Here is a 20,379-nt window from a genome sequence, read left to right as displayed (position 1 = left end):
TTTTAAATTTGTGACTAAGATGGACACCAGTGTTTCAATTATTATTAAACAATGCATACTGTGATATTCCATGCACTTGAAAGAGTGCATGTCTCCTCCTCTTTCCCTTACTGAACTACTGTATGCTGCAAAAGAAGGGCTCCGCTAGGCCCTCTGATGCCCAGTGTGGTAATACAAAAAGGTGCTAATGGAATGGCAGATATTTAAACAAAACAACTGACAAAACTTCATATATATCTACACCTAGAGGAAATCCTTTAAAAGAAAAGACACTTCAGGAAAAAATATCTGAGAGGGAAAGAAGCCTAAGCAATAAGTGAGGTTCTTTGTTTAAGGAGTACTTTAGTGCCTGGTAAAAAAACCTGCATTTCTTTATGGATGCTGAGATGCCTCAATCCAGCAGAAGGTTTACACTTGCATAGAAAGTAGTTGTACTGAGTAGTGTCCTGATTTAGATACCTCACTTAAGAGATGTAAGACCTTTCTCCCTCATCACTTCCTCCTTATCAGCCTGACACTGGGTTTTCTGATTCCTGTTCCCAGGGCTGAGACAGACTGGGTGAGACTGTGAACCCCATAAAATGATAAAGTACTTGAACCCAAGTTACTAGCACCTCTCAACCTCCCTCTCACAAAGGTTCATGTGTGATTATATTGATGATCAACCGTGACATCAGAACAGAGTGAACAACTGGCCTTTCCATCATTTCCCCTATCTTTGACTGCTGAAGGATCCAATTCTCAAAGAGTTATGCACCATGAGTATAATCCCAATGAACTCAAGAGTAGAATTTATGTTTTTGTTTATTCAGTATATGGCTCCTTCTGGCTTTTCATCCATGGAAAAATGCAGCCAAATAAAAGCATCCAGAATCACAGAGGTCCTGCTCTCTATGTCAGTTTTCCATAGTGTTTTTCTAATCCAGCTCTCCCATTTTTGTTTTATTTTCATTGAAATTACTGGGAAATTTAAGGGGTGCTTTTAAGTCCTGTTATTCATTGTGAGATTAGTGTGGACGTTCAGACTCAGATCAACAAAGTACACACCTAGGGATATAGAAAGTTTACGAGCTCTGAGTATCTCATTCACTAGAAGGGAGGAATGTTAGCTGGTGCTACAGTAATTAATGGTTAAATTACCCTTGGGTAGTAGGTAGTAGGTAGCATAACTTTACAATCTGGTAGCTTTAAATTTCACGACTAATTGTAGCAGTGGGAGTTAGAATGCAGGTTGAAGACATAATGAAATTACCACAGGGAGGAACAGAGTAATGAAGTGAAGTCCAGCAAAAGTTATGGCTACATTACTGTCAACTTGAAAATCTGTAAATAACAACTTTGAAAACCGTTGAGGGCACTAGACAATGGATTTTATGTATATATAAGTATGAAATGTGGATTGGGAGGAATAATTGGGTTTGCTATATTGTTGAGCATGTACTTGGAAAAAAAATCACTTGGTCATCATTTAATCTCCTTTGCACACCTTTTTCATCTTATTTGCATTTTTAATGCAAAACCCAACAGAATATATCTTCAATCATACTGAATTGGTTTGTGTCAAGTATTTGGTGCATATACAACTTCGTAAGTCTTTTAATTCTTCAGCAAAAAACTTCCAGGAAAGTATAATAATCTCTTTATGATTTTGGTACTTGGAATTTCAAAGTCAAAGTTTCACAGTTTTATTAAGAATTCTGAAATCTTGATTTATTGAATAGTAATTTCAAACAACTTTTTAATGAAGTAGACTGTTTTAAATCAAATTATCTTCAGTTAATAAAATACAGAGGAGTGAAACCAGCGCTTTAGAAAATGTGGCTGAAAACCAACCTCTGTAGGGGTCTTTTCTTCAAGATATTAAATATGAATTTATAGACTTATTATTTATTTTTCCAAGTTCCTTTTCTGAGAAAATGTCATATGAAGGTCAGGTATGATGTTTTACATGCTGTAGCAGCTTGAAAGAATGACATTTCACCTTCCAAAGGAGGCCCCAGCCTCTACTTGTTACATAAGCTTAAAAGCATTTGATGGGACTCTACCTCTATAACAACATCTTCCTAGGTGCTGTGGGTTTTTTATGGATTATCACTTGTATCAGCTACATCAGCTATAACAGTTTCACCAATATCAACAATATTAGTTTCTGCTTTACCCAGACCTTTGTATTGCTTAGCCTGTGAATTGTGCCAACAGTGGAAATTCCCTTAGTTCACTGGTCAGCCTATGCCATCAAATCAGTCCTTCTAATCCCAATTCTTTCCTAATATCCTGTTCTTTTTGCTGTTAGTGAAGCCTGTTAATTCTTGTCTGGTATGTCACTCTAATGCAGGAATAAATTATTTTTCCTTTGTTTCACAGTATTTATCATAATTAAAACCTATCCCATGTCCCCATTCAGTAATGTAAGAAAAAATTATTTTCTCATTTTTCACAGCCTTTAACATAATTAAAACCTATCCTACTTTGAGAGATTGAAAGGGTTAATTGCTTAAACATTGTTAAAATCCCTGAAAGACTTTTGTCGACTGTAGCAAACTACGAAGAGAAGCAACTGCTCACCACAGCCCACCCCTTCCTGAATATGCTGCAGGGGTAGATATAATTTCAGAAGAATTTGCAACAGAAAGTTAGGAACTCGATTTTCATTAGGAGGGCTTTCTGCCTAAATGATAACTCTTTCTCAAAGGCAGTTTCAATGTTTTCCCCCCACCCTGCATAGCAATAGAAGTTCTCAGCCTCTCTCTGATATGTGAGAGATGAGAGAGAGCCCTAACAGACATGCATAGAGGTCTTGGGAAGGTGGGGCAGAAAGAGAGAGGATAAAAGGGGCCCTGAGGGGGCAGGAACTCGTCTTTTGCCCCTGAAGGTCCGATGCGCCACATTGTAAAAAAGTGGTCCTTGCACCTGAAATAAACCATTTTTTTTAATCCGTCCACTGCCTTGGCATTCTTGGGAAGAATACCTGCATATGTTTACCTTACAATGCCTACTAATTTTGAATATGAGGGGAACTTGAGATAAGATAAAGGTGGTACTATTGTCCATTTATCGCAGGAGAAGTATGTATCCATGAGTGTGAGAGGCCGGAATGGTAATGGCTCAAAAAATCAGGGTGCAAGCTGACAATGTGCAAAGTAACCACTTAGGTGCTGCAGGCATGCACAGCCAACACCTCAGGCTACAAACTGGGTGTTGAACAAGGTAAAGAGAGAGGCAGATCCCTCAAGGTGAACCAATGTTTCTTTGTCCTTACACAAATGACTCAGCTGTGATAACTCCCTTCTGGGGAAGCACTGAAGCATTCATGGGTGGCCTGGAGATATCTCTACTGTTGGGTCACAATAGGTGTCCTAGGTTATAAAATCCAAGGGGGAATTTTTCTTCCCCTGCCCCACTGTAAGAAAGACAGAGTTTGAATGGAGAGAGGGAAGGGGGGAAATTAGCTTTACAAAAGACCTGGCTGGCAAAACTGCATTACTGACTGATGGCCCATCTGAGACTGGAGTGAGCGAGGAGGAGTTTTGCTCTGTTGCTGCCCTCCTCACAAAGGGGAGAACAGTTTGGGTTTCTCTCTCGAACAGAGATGGGGTCTGTGTGTGCATTTGGAAAAAAAGCCTTGAGGCCTGTTTTTCTTGCTCTCGACCTGGTCATTCCTGACCACTTGCCTCGGCTTACTTGTATACTGCCCTTGCCTCCAGCCCGAACCTGCTGTAATTTCATCAGAGAGTTTTGTGCTCACTGGGAGAAAGGGAGGAGCCTTGAAACACTATCAGCCGAGGACAACGGTGAGTTCTGTGGGGGTGGACTTTTCTTTTCCCCTTCTTCCATTGGGGGAGGGTCCCCATTTTTTCGGCTTCTCCTGTGACCCGAGACCTCCTGTGCGGTAACTGCCAGAGTCCAACAGCACCCCCTGCAGGCTCTGCACCTTCAGTGATCCAACAGCGCCCCCGTCAACCGTGATTAGAATCGCGTCAGAGGACAGAGAAGTATTCAGACTGTATCTTTTTTTTTTTTGAAGGGGACTTTTCGGTACAGGACTATTGTCTAGTTGTTTTTGCGTGCTGTTACTGTCTTTGCCAACACACATACATACATATTTTAATAAAGGGTTGTTATTTCTTTCTTTTTCCGTACTTCCTTGATTGGAGCCCCTTAATTTTGGATTTACAATTGATGAGAGAGAGGAGCTTGGTCTGTCTCATAACTCATCCTCCTTAGCAAACATTCCAGTCTCTTCAAACGGAAACAGTGGGTCATAATGGACTCAATTGTGCTGATGTAACAGGCAGCTGTAATGTCTTAGAAGGGGTCAAAGGCTCAAGAAATGTCCTGTGATCCAATATTACATCATCCATTGTAAAACTCCTTGTCCCAGGGGAGGTATCAGGGCATTTCTACCTGGCCTTAGCATAATAAAACCCCTAAGGGCTCTGCATTTCATCGGGGCCTTCCCTCACTAACAGTTTCCCTTGACAGATCTAGATTGCAACCATCACTTTGACAAGACTTGAACCCTCACCACCCAGAAAACCAGAAGAAGAGGATAAGTGGGACACCACTGGAATCCACAAACTGTTGATATTTCTCTACTTAATCATTCCCTCTGTCACATTCTTTCTCTCCCCACTCCTCTCTCTTTTTCCTTTTTCTTTCTATCTCTCTCTACCTCACATTTACTGATAAATATAAATCTGTACTACTGACTTTGGCATATGGTCTTATTTGCAACTTAATTCAGGTAGAGGCATCTCTCTAACAATTTTAATAACCATATTTTAATACCTACGTCCCCATTCAGTTTTGTCTTCAGGTTAAAAAGCTGTCCAGTCTTGTCTTCCTGTCTTTTCTGGTCCTCTGACCACCTCTTGATAATCTCAAAGCTGTATTCAGCTAATTACCGTCTTTCTAGGACTGCAGTAACTAAGTCTGCTCAGTTCATGAGGTCTGTGACCACGATAATTAGAGCAGGGAACAGGTATTTAGACTGAGATCTGCTACCTAGGTCATTCTTTTGCATCTTTTCCCCTTTATCCTGTACGTATTTAGCTACTGTTGGACAAGAATAATGTCTTGCACCAATTTCCAGTTTTTCACCTACACACTGTCCTGCAATTTAGATGTCATTCCCCTTACCTTAGTGCAGATTCATCAAGCATCACCTGCCCCACCATTCATGCCAGTAATGAAGTCATTGAATAGATCCTAAGTATAGGCTTCTGTATATCCCCCAAAAAACTCCAAATTTCATTATGTTAACTGCTCTTGCGCTAAGGTTATCCAAGTAGTTTTGCGCTTACCATCTAACAGTTAAATCCATTGGAGCTTTCTGCTTCTTATGAGCCTAGATTACAATGTTGAAGTATATGATCTGTATTACTTCTGCAGAATGTTTGTAAATGGTTTGCTCAGATTTTTCTCAGAACTAAGCACAAGCTGGTTATATCACTTTAGTTCCATTTTACTTGCTTCTTAGGGGTTTTTTCTATAAACACTACACTTACTACATTTACTAACATTAGTTTTACACTTTTCCAGTATTTTGGTGCTTAACTCCTCCTTGATGATTTTGCAAAGAGAATGATTCTATGAGTTTTCAGATCATCCTTTAGGTATCTCAGGAAGAAGTCCATCAAGTCTCAAAGTTTTGAAAACATATGATGTGGAAGTTACTTTGTAAACATTTCCTTCCCTGTTCTAGGCTGATACTTTCTTTGTTACCTTTGATTAGTACCAGGTAGTTACACGCTTCCATTTAATTTTTTTTATGAAGACTGATGCAAAAATGTGAAACAAACATTTCAGCTTTCTCAACATCACTTGTTACTTACTTTTTTCTCCCCTCCACTTATTACCAAATTTACACTTTCCCTGATCTTTTCCTACTTATGAATGCATTTAGTTGACTTCTGTATATCACAGTATTTCACATGTCAACCAATCATCTCTGGTTTTTACCAACAACAAGTAGTCACTGGGTATAATAGGAAGATATTCAGAATTATCCAATATTAAATTTCCTTGATAATACATTACAGTGGTGAATCTGAACCATGAAACTTGGTTAATAATTTGTGCTTTGTTTCCAGTTTGAGTTTTTCTGATTTCAGCCTCTAGTCATTAATCCTCTCTTTGGTATAACTCCTTTACTGGATTAACTGGTAGCCTTTTCTTTCTGTAAATGCACTTGTAAGCTGTGATCAATTCAATTTGCATTTCACCTCTGAGAAAACTGTCTGAATTCTCCTTGCAAATATCTGTCTCCAACAGGATACCTACATGGTTTTGTTCACTGTTTCCTATTGATGTATGTCCTAGGATAAGGTTAATCAGTTCTATGATGGCTGTTAAAGGGCTGGTCAAGGTGCTAAAACGTGAGCCTATGGGGTTAAAAAGAGCTGATTGGATAAGGTATAAGGTTTGAAGATAAGTGGTGCTAAAAATGTGAGAGGAAAAGCTAGGAGAGGAGTAAGACAATCGGAATTCCTATGGTGAGTGTAAATAAAGTGTAAGGATAAAGATTTTTTTTTTTCTTTACTATCTGGCTTAGCTGAATATTTATTATGTAGGTAATACCTGTTTAAAAAAATGAGATTTCTTTAACATTTCAAAGACTTAAAAATTAAGTGTTTTCTTATTTTCATTTAATTTTCAGAAAGTGAATGAGCCTGTCTGAAGACTTTGTTTTGACACATATCCCTGAAATATAAGTCTCAATTTCCTTATTTGTGGTTTAATTAATAAAATATATAGTAAGAAAGCATACAGATATAAATGGCAATTATATAAAAGCATAAACCAAGCCTGAAAGTTAAATTCCTACACTCAAAATATATGATGCTATTATGATTTTAAAGGAATTCTTTTAATCCCCTCCGAAAACCTTCCTTGTAGCATATACATTTAGGCGTTGTGTACAGTCCATATGATGACAACTTTGATGTCATGCAAATTTAGAAAAAATATGGGGCCCAAATTTAGGATTCAGTATATTTAAGAATTTAAAGAAAATAAACCCTCCCTCCCCAACTTCTTAGTCATTTTTAGTGTCATAGCTATCTCCAGTTCAGTAATAACTCAAACTATCTGTATTTGAATTAGCATCTTAGAGTCACCTTAGTGTAGCATAAGTGGTAGCAGTGCAAAAATACATGCAGAACTACATATGAGGGCTCAATTAATAATAGAAAAGAGTTGTATCAGCCTCTCAGAGTACTTGCGGCTCTAGCGCAGTACCAGGTTAATCAGGAACATGCATTATTTTCCTACTGGCAGATCCTTTTTGAATTTCAAGTCCTATTTAACCTGAGGTGGACACTTACGTGTGTACATGAGAGTGGAGTTCTCAATGAGGTATAACTCTTCCTGTTTCAGAAGCTAGCATTGCACTGAATACAAGAGCATGAACAGTCAAGCACTTCACTAATATTTACACCTCCATTGGCCCTCAATTTCTGTTTTACTTTATTCTACCATCAACCTTCTTCATACAATAAAACACATAATCAAAGCAGGGAACTCAGATAAAAGTGAATAAAGGCACTAGAATTTCCACTTTGTGTGGACTCTTTTTTCCTAACAAGCTTAGTCTTTGATCATTTCCCATTTGATCAAAGAGAGCTTTGATGTTCTTTGAAGAAGTACTGAATTACTGGAATAAAGATACAGAATTTGATTCACATTTTCATCCAAAGAAAATAAACGAAAGAGCTGGACTAGTAGTTTGCAGTAGATCTACAAATAATTGGAATTTCCCCCCCCCCAACATAAGGAAAAAAGGAGTATAATCTAGTTACAAGCAAGAGTTAAAAGTGGGAAAGAAAGCCAAATGTATGGCATATTTGTTCTAGAAAATATGTCTCTAACTGCCAGTCAAACTGTGATAAATATCTTCAGCTTGGAAGGAAATGTGTGCTTATGAATACCAAAGCGCAAAATGTATTGCAGATCCATGCTTGAACAACATTTACCACAGCTGGAATGATTTACTGTAAAGCATGCTAGAAAGAAAGGAATAAAAGGCTAGAAAAAAGTATAGTTTTAACCCTCTGTGTTGTATGTAATGTTGCATAGTAAGTGAGGTGGGTTTTTTGGATTTTTTTTGTTGTTTGAGGATAAAACTCATGGTTTTGGGCCTTTAATGAAATACTTCTGTTTCATTTTGGAGTATGGATGGTCAAGGGTAGCCAAGAAATCAAGCCAAATTTCAAATTACAAAGTTTTCTTTTCTTGTTTTTGGTTTGTTGTTGTTGTTTTTTCCTTCAGTTTATTTGTTTTGACTTCATATATAGCCCAGTGTTAGGAAGAGCCAGAAAGTTCAAATAAAAGGACTGAAAAGACTGAAAGTTGCATTTAGTCAAGAAAAAGACTGCTATTCATTCCAATTATGACATATATATTTTGATCAACTCATCTTTGTTGTAGAACAGTTATTTAGTGAATACTTTGTCTAGTTTATACATATTGATTTAAAGATACAATAACTTTAGAAGGTAGTAACTGATTATTCCTATTTTTGGGAGAACATCTAGAGTGTTGAAGCTGTGTTTACCCTAATGAAGCTCTCCTGGTAATCACGTTTTAGATCTCTGTGATTTGATTGAATTAATGTTAGTAGAAGTTCTGGTACTAAATCTTTTCAGCAAAATCCCTTCCTCCAATAGAGATTTCAATAACAATTTATTTTTTTTTTAAGTAGTGTGAAAAGATGAGAAGTCTTCATAAATTCCAACTGTTGTTGTAGTGTGGTAGAATCAGATTTGTTTTAGAGAGGTTGTATTTGTAAGGTTAATTTGGCTCTGACAGTAAATATACTTAACCAGGCATGGAGAGAGGCAAATGAGATCCATGTTAAACAAACAAAAGCAAATTTGGGAAAGAAACTCCAAACAAAAAAACCCCAGACAACCAGTTCTTGAACGTACGGAAGACAAAGAGTAGGAAACATACACCCTGAGAAGTGAGGAGAAACATGCTTCATATTTGAGGAAGAGAGCATTTGAAAACTTATTTTCTTGGTCCCAACAATGCATGGAACAGAAGGGCTCAAAATAGAAAGAATACAGCTGACTCCTACACCACCTGCTTACCAGAAAACAAATTATTAAAAACAGCCTGAGATAAAGACTTGAGTATTTTTCAGGCCTTATAGGCCTTCTCAGAAGGCAATTCTCTGGGTTTTTTGCAGACTGACTTTTCCATTGTCATAGATTTGATGTAAAAATGATCCAGCTGATTTCTTGTTTAGCTATATTTGCTGTGAATTTTCTTTTTGTTTTGTATTTTAAAAAAGAAAGAAACAAAAACCTAGGCAGCCAGACTTAGGGAATACGAAATAAAAAGAACAATCAACAGTAAATGTAAAAGATTAGGGTGAGGTAGTGAGAAAAAATGCCATACAGAATAAAAAAAATGATATTTTTACAGAAAATATTTGTTACCCTTTTGGGGGCACTATACTGACATGGTAACTACTTTCGCTACTTTCTCTTGATAACCCATAAATAAAGTTTCATGTATGAAAATAAATTTTAAAGAAAAAGACAGATACACCTGACATTTCAAATGGTAAAGAAAACTCTAATAAAACTGAAAGGGACTTTCTGGAAATATATTTTACATGAGAAATTACTGAATAATGTAGTTGAAAATTATAGGAAAATATAAAACATGCAGATTTTAACTTGCAGTACAAATACAGTACCAAATTATTGTATGGAGAATATGCTTAGTCTTTGATGCAAATCCCATCAGAGTTTATTTCCAGTTACTTCAAAGGATTCAGGCTAAGCTATAAGCCTCTGGCCTACATCAGACCAACACTGATAAAGGAAAAACTTACCCTAGGTAGATCACTTCTTAAGGGTGAAGACACAGATGGGAGAGATGTCCTGTACCAATGAAATCTTCTGAAAGGCTAAAAAACATGATTGGCAAGTATCTTAAAACAATACATACAGATGCAGAAAATAAGTTACTTTCAATGTTTTGAGAATGGCAGATGTTTTTATTGGTGTCATTCATCTTCAGATGATTTTCTGTGGTATTGCAGTCACTCTTGTAACAGAATAGAAATAACGTTCTATTTTTATATTTGCATAAACATGCCTTAAACTGCTATTATGTCTCTTTTCTGCTACAGCAAACCTATAAAAAAGAATGCTGTCCACATTCTTATTTCAGTACATATTTATTTTCAGTTTAGAAACTTTCATGAAAGAAAAAATAAGTGTTTTGTTTTTTGTGGCACAAAACTTATAATACTTCTCACAGTTAGACACTGTCCTTGCAGTTGTGTTTATATGAAGCAACACTGATGCAATTGCTGCCATGTTGAACAAAGATATATTTTTTCTTCTGATTTACGTCTACAAAAGTGTCAGCTATTTGACTCTCCTACTGTATTCAAAGTTATCATACTGCCAAATTCCAAAGGCTCCAGCTTCTTGTTACTGTCCAGTCCAATTTATCAAGCACACTGAAATGACAAGTGCAAGACAGAAAGTTCTTGTTGTCCTTGGGCTGGCAAAAAATGGTCTGGTCATCTGAAACTCAGAATAACGTTTGTAGGTGGATATTGCAGTTTCATTTGGTGGTTTTGTTTTTAAGCAGTGAATTGATTTGCATATATTTTGATCCATAAACAGAGAAAACAGTTTTATACTGGAAAATAAAGGAAAGTCCTAGTATATGGTGAATGACGATAAATCTGTTCAATTCAGCAGAAAGTATGTATCACAGATGCAAGTATTTTTGGTTGGAAAACTCCACAAAAAACATTTTATTCTTGTTGTCATGTCTTCAGGTCTCTGAGCTATCACTGACTAATTCCTTGAAGGTAGATCAGGAAGATATAGAAACAGGTTTACATGGTAACCCATAGGAGTGAATAAGTGTAATCATTGCCAGGCTGGTTCAGTGTCTGTGTTCTCTTTGATGGTGGATAGGGCACATGAAAATGGACAAAGCTAAAAGAACTGAATGTTTTAAAATAGGCTGCATGCATTCTGGGCTGAAACACAAAAATTTACATTTTTCAGCCCCTATAATGATGAACTGTCTAGGTCCACACACCTATTTATATTTTAAGAAAAAATCCACCTCCAACCATAAGAAATGCACTAAATAAGGCTCAGAACATGATCAGGTAAGTGCTTGAATGCCTGATATGGTGATTTTTGCAGTGCAAAATGAAATAGGTTCACAAAAAATGTCCTCTGTGTACAAAAAGTACATTCCAGGTTTTGCAGATAGAGGATTCCCCTTCTTTATTTGAGGAAAAGGTTATCATATAATGGTTTAGGTTGGAAGGGATCTTAAAGATCATCTGGTTCCAACCTCCTTGTCGTGGGCAGGGACACCTTCTACTAGACCAGGTTGCTCAAAGCCCCATCCAAACAGGCCTTGAACACTTCCAGGGATGGGACAGCCACGACTTTTCTGGGTGACCTGTTCCAGTGCATAACATAGTGAAGAATTTCTTCTTAATATATAACCTAAATCTACCCTCTTTAAGTTTAAAACTGTTGCCCCTCATCCTGTCATATTACTACACTCCTTGATAAATAGTCCTTGATAAACAATGGTTGTGGCTTTTCCTGTGTAAGGTTTCATTATGCCTCTGGCATCCAAGTGGGACACAGTAGACATCTTTTCTTCCTCTTCCCTTTCCCTTACTATACAGCTGAATGGAGAATTCAACATGCTAAGCTGAAATACTGAAACTGGAAAATTAATAGAGTAGGAAGGGTATTAAGTTAAGAAAAATTGCAAATTAATTCCCCCCTGGAGTTTAAAAAGAATTAGAGACATAGCTGTGCTCTTACATTATTTTCTTTCTGTTCTGTTCCTATAGCTCTACTAGAGCTTTTTGCTGTCTCTTGCTACTGACTGCAAGGGAACTTTCAAATCTGACCATACACTGTTGAATCTCACTAACAGAGATTTGTTCTTTATAACTGAAACCCACATACTTACAAGTGATGTGTATAGGTAGAAATGAATTACTGCACAAATAAAAATAATACAAAGATTATTGATTAAGATGCTTGAAATTGGAAGCTCAGAATGGATATAATGAAATTGTGGGTCTCCTTTGTAAACACCCAGATGGGTTCACCATCTACACTCCATATGGCACTCAGTCTCTCTGCTCTGCATCCCACTATGTTCACAGTGTAATCCATATGGACCTTACTTAATTGGTTTCCTCTTCCTGCAACATCGACTGTCTCTGTTCATAGCTTTCCATCAAATATCCACTTACTGCTGAGAGAACACATTATTATGTGATGATTTCCTAGACTGCTGGAAACATGAGAGCATTAACTTCTTTGTGTGTTGATCAATGCTGTAGCTTTGGCCATCAGTGGTGAGGTAGAGTACACACACATAGATCCAAGATGTACAATGTCATCCGACTTATAAGTGCTCACATACACCCTCTAAGGACAATTAGCAAACATTTCCCTGTTCAAGCAAAGTGCTTCTAGGATGTGCAAGCAACAAAAAGGAGGCCTGGCAACTTGGGAAGGCCATGGACAGGCATCAAGTGGCTTTAGGAGAGTTCCTCCAGCTCTGAACTGGGTAGAGGGTTTAAGGGGAACTCTGTGACTGCTAGGACATCAACTGCACACTCACAGACAAGGGGCACAAAAGGCAAAGGGAGTGCAGGTGCTACTCTATCAAGATTTTCAGTTTTCAAGGCTAATTAGCAGTGCTTGTACACTGCAAGATGAATGCATGTGATGCAACTCTAAGGTCAGTAACAGGTTTACAGCTGCAGATTCCAGATCATAGAAATTCTTAGCTTTAACACTCACTAGATCTATTCCTAAAAAAATACCTGAACAGCTCATTAAGTATAGACAAAATTTGTAGCAGTTGATCTCAAAATCACATCCTGCTACTGTTCCTAAGAAAAGGGATGTGACTCTATGATGTTATCAAGTTGTTTTGAATGTTACATTCGGTTCTGATTATCCTGTCTCTAAAGAGATTAGGCAAGAGGATGCAATGATGAAAGACCTTAAGAACATGACAGACAGATTAAAAAGATAAAAATGTGGAAAAAGAGATAGGGAGAAGTTCCAGTAATGACTGTATGGTAGAGATACAAAAGGAAAAATAAAAGGAAAAGGTCTTTTGATGTACCTTTTGTAATAGTGTATCAGGCTGTACTTCAGTAAGACTGAAAGTGAAGTGAAAGAAGGGAAACACTTTATTTGTACACATTAGCCTATGAAACTCTATCATTAATTATTTTTAGAACAATGAGAGTTGTGGTATTCAGAAAAGAATCAGATACTTATACAGATGGTGAAAACATTCAGAAGTTTGTTGCATTATATAAATAAACTATAACGATAGATTTTTAGAAGTTTTGTATGTGAAAGTATATGTCTCATAGAAATTTAGCTGGTAAATAAGATTTAGGATTATCCTTGTCATATATATACATACATTACACACACACATACACACATACATATATATAAATATAAGCATTTATTGCCTTATAAAAACCCCTAAGAGTTTTTTGACATCTTCCTTGAACTCTCCATAGTAATAGGGAGCATAAGGGAAGCCCTGGGACTGGTGACAAAAGAACTGAAAATTCATAAAATAGAGGCATGCTTAAGGACAAAGAGAGAAATCAGCATCTTTTTTTTGGTCGTCAGCATCTCTTCTACATAGTAAAGCTTATATAAGCTAAAATGCCTGTGATAAAATATGCTCTATTATATCCTTTATTTTTATTGCTGTCCTGACACCTAACAAACTCAAACTGCTGAATGTGTCTGGTTCAATGACAACTTGTAACACTTTCTTCCCCTTACACTTTCCCTTTACCCTTTCTCCCGCCTCTAAGAATAATTTAAACAAATTACTACTAGAATCTACATCAGTTTCTCACTGTATTAATTTTCAGATATATTATATTCATACCTATAGATTTAGAGATGTAGATATGTTTGTTTTTCAGGCACCAAATTTGCTTGTACTGTGCACACAACTCCAAGTGTACCTTGGCAGCCAATGTATATCACCATTGCTACTACATCACAAAATCCCAGAACAGCTGAGGTTGGCAAGCACCTCTGGAGATCATCTAGTCCAAACTTCCTCTCAAGGTGGGGACACCTAGAGCAGTTTGCTCAGGGTTGTGTCTGATCAGGTTTTGAATATTGCCAAGGAGGAACTCCACACCTTTTCTGGGCAACCTGTGAAAAACAAAAAAACCCAAACACCTTTTTCTTGTGTCTAAACAGAATTTCCTCTATTTCAGTTTGTGCCTTCTTGTCTAGTCACAGGGTCCTATGAAGAAAAGTCTGGCTCCATTTTCTTTACTTCTGCCATCAGATATTTATAAACATTGAAAAGATCACCTCTGGACCATTGCTTCTTCATGTTAAGTAGTTCCAGCGCTTTCAGCCTCTCTTTGTTATGACAGATGCTCCAGTCTCTTACTCATCTTTGTCGCCCTTTGCTGGAATCACTCCAGTATGACCCCATCTTGCACTGGAGATACCAGACCTAGGTACAGTACTGCCGATCCATCTCACTAGAGCTGAGCAGCCTTCCATCTTCTGGCAATGTTCTTCCTAATACAGTCAATATCCCCAACTTGAAAAAGTTGAACATAAACTGAGGCCCATATCCCCACAAGGTCATATGGGCCTCAGTTTATGTTCAACTTTTTCAACCAGTCTACAGCCTGTACTGGTGTGTAGGGTTATTCCTATGCAAGTGCAGGAATTTATTTGTCTCTTTGCTGTATTTCATGAGATTCCTGTCAGCCCATCTTTTTCAGCATGTTGAGGTCCCTTTGAATATCAGCACCGCTGTATGGTGGTTTATATCATATACCAAGTGATTTATCAATCACTTCTCCCAGTTTTCGTATGATGTTCAAACTTACTGAGAATGCAACACTGTCCCATTATCCAATGGGATAATGACGTATGTCTCAGACTGTTGCTGCCCTCCTGTGTTGTTTCTCCAGGAGATACTGAGGTTATTCAGGTTTCTCATGTGTATTATGGCCTACAAAATTGAAATTATCTGAAGGCTTCATCTACTTTTTCCTGATCAGGTGTTCTGCAGCAGACACACATAACTATACCACATGCTTTGGTCTGACATCTAACCCTGACCCATAAGGTCTCAGTTAGCTCATCATTCATCTCAAGGCAGATTTTCACGTATTACTGCTTCACTTCCATAAAGAGCGACTGTTCCTTCATGCCATCCTAGCCTGTCCTTAAATGTCCTTAAAGTGGGACATGTCTCCATCCATTGCAGCACTTCAGCTGTGTGATTATCACGCCTCTATGATGACTTCATAGCCCTGCAACTACACCCTGATTTCTATTTCCTCATTTGTTCCCCATGCTGCATGCATTAGCGTACAGGAACTTCAGAGAGGCACCAAGCTGTGCTCATTTCCCAGAAAATGTACAAGCATTTTCCCCGTGATACTGTCTTCTCTTGCAGGTACTCCTTTATTTCTGTGCATATGCTTGAAATGAGCTCCTTTCAACATTGTTTTCTTGATAATGAGAAAGTTCTCATCACCCTGAACCCTTTGCTTGCCAACCTAGTCTACCATTTCCTCACTTAATTGGTGGTTGTTGACTTCATGCCCTGTTTCTACTTTAAAGCTCTTCCCACTTGCTTGCACAGCCTGTTAATAAGAATCCTTTTGTCCCACTTTGAAAGGTGGGTCCTGTCTCTTCCCAACAGTTCTTATCCTTGGATAGTCCCATGATCACAAAAAACACGTGAATATTTCCAACACTAGCCATGCAGCTGGCTGTTGACCCACAGAATCAATGGGTTGCCGTCAGGATCAAGGAGAAAAACTGATGCTGTGCAGTATGCTGATCCCTTGTCACAACTCATTTGTGCAGTCAGTGCACTCCTCCTGCAAGCACAGAACTCACCTCCTGTTACCCCAGCCTCAGCAAGAGAGCCCAGGCATCCCTGCAGCCCCAGATCTGAAGAGATGCATTTGCACTGGAGTCAAGACCTCAGATGCGCTGCAGAAAATGCTCCAGTGGCTGATGGGGACTGAGTCCCTCAGTGTGTCTCCATTGCTGCTAAACAGCACATGTGCTGACCCTCCCCAGAGGGTCTGCCCCACTGTGTACCCTTCTATATGTACAGCTGCCTCTGTTATATGCAATAACCCATGACCAGAGCCAATGACTTGCTAGTTTGAACTAGCAGGTTCCTAGATGTTCTTTGAAACTCTGCAGTGGTTTTCTTCTTCCTACTTTATTACGGTGTCAGAATAATTCTTTGTGGTTTGACAGTAGGGAACTGTACTGTTTATTCAACAATAGATTAGGTCAGGAGAAGGAAAGGTGTGAGGGCAGGATATGAGAAGAATGTCAGAATTAATAACTTGACCAAAGCTCGGGATGTCTATTAACCTGTTCCACACCAAGGAAGAAGTGACCTGGGCAGAGAATAATCAAAAAGGGGATAGCAAAGACAAATAATATCTTTGGGGTTTATGTATTTGTTCATTTATTTTAACTTTGCCTTTTCTTAGTCCATACAGGCTCATATTTTAGTGTACAGGGTGTTTTCATTTATTGTAATTTGAGATGGAGTGACAAAGGATTCATTTACAAGTGGAGAAAGGGCCCTTAAAATGGTGTTTTGCCAAAGGCACCAAGAAGTATTTATACACACTGATTAGCAGCCACTGTCTTTTTAATGAGAAATGGGATGTCATTTGTCATTGTAGCAGATCCTGCTCTCATTGTCCTCTACTGTATTTTTAGCAACTCCATAATAAATATCTGGATACAACAAAGTGAATTTGGGATTGCTCCCAAATGAGGAAATGTTCAAAAACCTCTGCCAAACCCCTAAAATGGTTCTCTCTTAGGAACAGAGAGCTATTCTTAGTTTTTTTGTAATGACTACATCCTCTTTCAGTAACATATAGTAATACTACATTAAAAAACTTTATTTGATTCTAATTAATTATTTTAAATGTTAACATTGCATTAAAAATAATAATAAAAAAATGTACATCTACTCATGCCATGCAGGTGGTGGGGAGAAAAAGTTCCATGAATGTGGAATCATTTTACATGTTATGTAGTCCTGAGTGCTACCAGGAACAATGAATGAAGCCCAAATTCCCAGAGTAATTTTTTCCCCTCCGGATACATTTAGGCTCCTTTTATTCTAGTTAATGCATCATGGCTCCAGTTGTTTTGAAGTAGATGAGAATTTAGACACTGATGCTAATAGAAACACTATTGGACACTGAGTAGTAGAAATATTCTGGAATATTTCCTCACTGTGCATGTTGCCCAAAAGTAGATGACTTGGACAACATTTCTATACCATGGACACTGTTGACTTTGCAGTAAAATGAGATGATGGTAACAAGTCTGCTCTAGTCATATCTATCACAATATATCTCCTACCATCAGAGTTTCTGACAGGTCTAGTATTTGTGTTCTTGACAAAGGAATGAAAAGTTCAGTTGTTTACCTGAGCACCAGGTAGAACCGTGACTTAATGGTAGCCCTTATAATTTAAGAAATCACTGATTTTATAGGTTTTATGAACTTTTAGTTTGTTTGTGACTTCTTTTTTACCCCCTCCAGATTTCCATAGCAACAAGATTTTGAAGCAATTACTTCATCATGAAAACAAAGACTTCAGAGAACAGGAAACATAAGTAGTACTAAAGTCCATAAGTATGGTGTTCATGACAAATGCTGAAAATTTATGAGGAACTACCTTGGTATATTGTAAGTTTACCATCTCTACTGTACAAATGAAGGAATTATGTCATTGTTTAAATGATACAACATACTGGTATTTTATCTTCTTTATTGTAAAAATCTAAATATAGTATGAATTTTAACAGGTCACAATTCTGATACCATGGTTAGACACATATTTATGCATATTGAGACTCAGTGGGCTAAAAGATTAGGTCAAATACCAATCTGAGGTGGGATTTTTATTTTAACATCAGTTCTAATCACTTATTTTCAGACTTTAAAAAAAGTCTAAATGGACATGGATTCATGTTCTTGCTGCATACATATTTTGGCAAATGAAAATTTATTTACTTTTGCCTTGTTATACAGCACCAAAGATCATAGATATATGTTTCTTTCATATATATTTGTTGTTAGGGTTAAGCTTCAGAATTTTCATGTTTTCTGCATATACTAGTTGTATGTGAGGTAACCATACAAAGTTCATAGAGATGAAAAGGGCAAAACGATGGAAATACTTTAAGCAGCTTTAGTGAATGCTGTAAAACTACAGAAGTTAATGACTAACCAACATGATATCATTAGTTACAACTCATTGAAAGAAGTGAGCCAGACCAGCAGTAAATACAGGAATTTGCTCTTGTAAGCAAGAAACTTCTCAGCAAAACAGAGCTTTCCTTAGCTTTAATGCCAGCACAGCAGAATTTAAATTGTGCTATAAAGAAATTTTGTGGTTTCTTCAGGAAGACAAGTACACCAACCTCAAACAGGTAAAGTGGACTGAATGAGTAATATTTAGATACAGATCGTTATGCTTTTCAACCTAGTGACAGGTTGAGAAGTCTCCTTCTTCAGAAGGAAGGTTCTGCAGTGCGAGTAGTTTTTCTCACTATGGGTTCCTCATCATTCAAAATTAGTAGGTGCTATTGCTGGATTTTCTTCACAGCTGTTGAGAGCATCAGGCAAGAATGCAGAAATTGCTATAACTTCAGGTACTTGAGACATTTGAGAAGCTGGGCAGAGTGAAGGAACTGCTGTATGCATAGAAAGGCTAACATAACCAAATTGTGGTAGCCATGGTACTGATAGCTTGCCCCATCTTGGATAAAATGTGAAAGAATTCTAGTTTCCCCTCAGGCACCATACAGTGGGCATTCTCTGTAACGTTAAAACAGTTTTCATAATGCAATAAAACATAATTAACCAACACTGAGTTTGAAATTAATTTGGCAACAATTCAGATGTTTCTCAGTAGTTTGTGTTGTTCATTAGTATGAAAAATCATGGCCTTTACCACATTTGCATTCATTTTAGGGGTATGTAATGAGGGAAAGTTGCAAGAAAACAAATAAAAACCGTCTGTATAACAGTGCAATAGCAGTTAAGAAATACAATAAAATGAACACAACTACCTAGAATTATATGCTAATTAGAATGATGTATTGTGCCCATAACGACACAGTTTGATCTAAGATCTTGCTTACTTACTGGTGAGCACAGACTGTTGGGCAATAGGCAGATAAACTTTTTAGATCTATCTATCTGCCAAAGTGGTCCTATTCAAAGTGCTTTCATATGTGATGTTCAACTTGTCAACTGAACCAAACATTTTACTTAATGTTTAAACATCAAAATACATGTTTTTTTATTGAGCATGGAGATCCCTCATTCCTCTCACTGGTAATAATTATTCTGTGAAAAAATATTATTTTAGCTTTCTCTATAGGAACAGAGTCTGGAAGAAATTAGCCATTGAGTGAAATGCAACATTTCAGAGCTGTAGGCAAGCATTAAATACAGTGGTTTCCAATCCATTTTAGCAAGGTACTACAGTTGCCACCTCTTCATCACAAGATTGTAAAAAATATTTAACTTAGTTTAGCTTGTTTCCCCCTTCCCCCCCCATAGACAAAATCAAAATATTTTATTGTCATTGCTTATGGAAACCTTGGGCCACCTGTTCTTGAACTAATCAGTCTATCTTAACCTTACTGACTTCAGAGGTATTAGTTGGAATTAAACAGTATTTCATGGTGCAGTGTGTCAGACCACTGCTGATAAACCATTAGAATATTTTTGTCCGCAGTTCAAGAAATACTCAATGTAATACTGTGTTTCATAGGGACTTTGCAATACATTATAGCACTTACAGTTCCACTTACAGTTCTGTGAGGAAAAAAAAAGAGAAAAATGGCCTAGAAACCTTAAAAGAGTCTGTTTTACCATAATCTGTACTATTTATTTTATTTTTCTGAATCATCTGCCACCCTTTAGCACTGAAGACTTCATTAAAGTGTTTTTTTGCCTATAGAAGGAATTTTCAGTCTATTTTATTTGATAGTTAACTAAAGTGTATAGTTTTCTTTACTTCCATGGCATATTAATTTCCCTTATAAGGCCAATCAATTTTGTTAGCACTAATAAATGTTACATTACACCAAGAGCTACAAGCTGTTCCCAAGCTATGTCTCTATGAACTCTGCTACCAAAATGGTCTTTCTCAACACTGATTTGGGCCAGAACACTGTGAACTCAGAGACTCCTATTCAGCTAAGGCAAAGCAAAATTTAGTAATTTTGCCTACTAACTATGCAGGGTGAACATTCAAAGCCAGCATTTG

Source organism: Corapipo altera, unplaced genomic scaffold (genome assembly GCF_003945725.1).
Source record: "Corapipo altera isolate COAL_440 unplaced genomic scaffold, ASM394572v1 22b, whole genome shotgun sequence".
NCBI lineage: Eukaryota > Metazoa > Chordata > Aves > Passeriformes > Pipridae > Corapipo > Corapipo altera.
The sequence above is the reverse complement of the archived record's forward strand: the minus strand, read 5'-3'. Positions refer to the sequence as shown.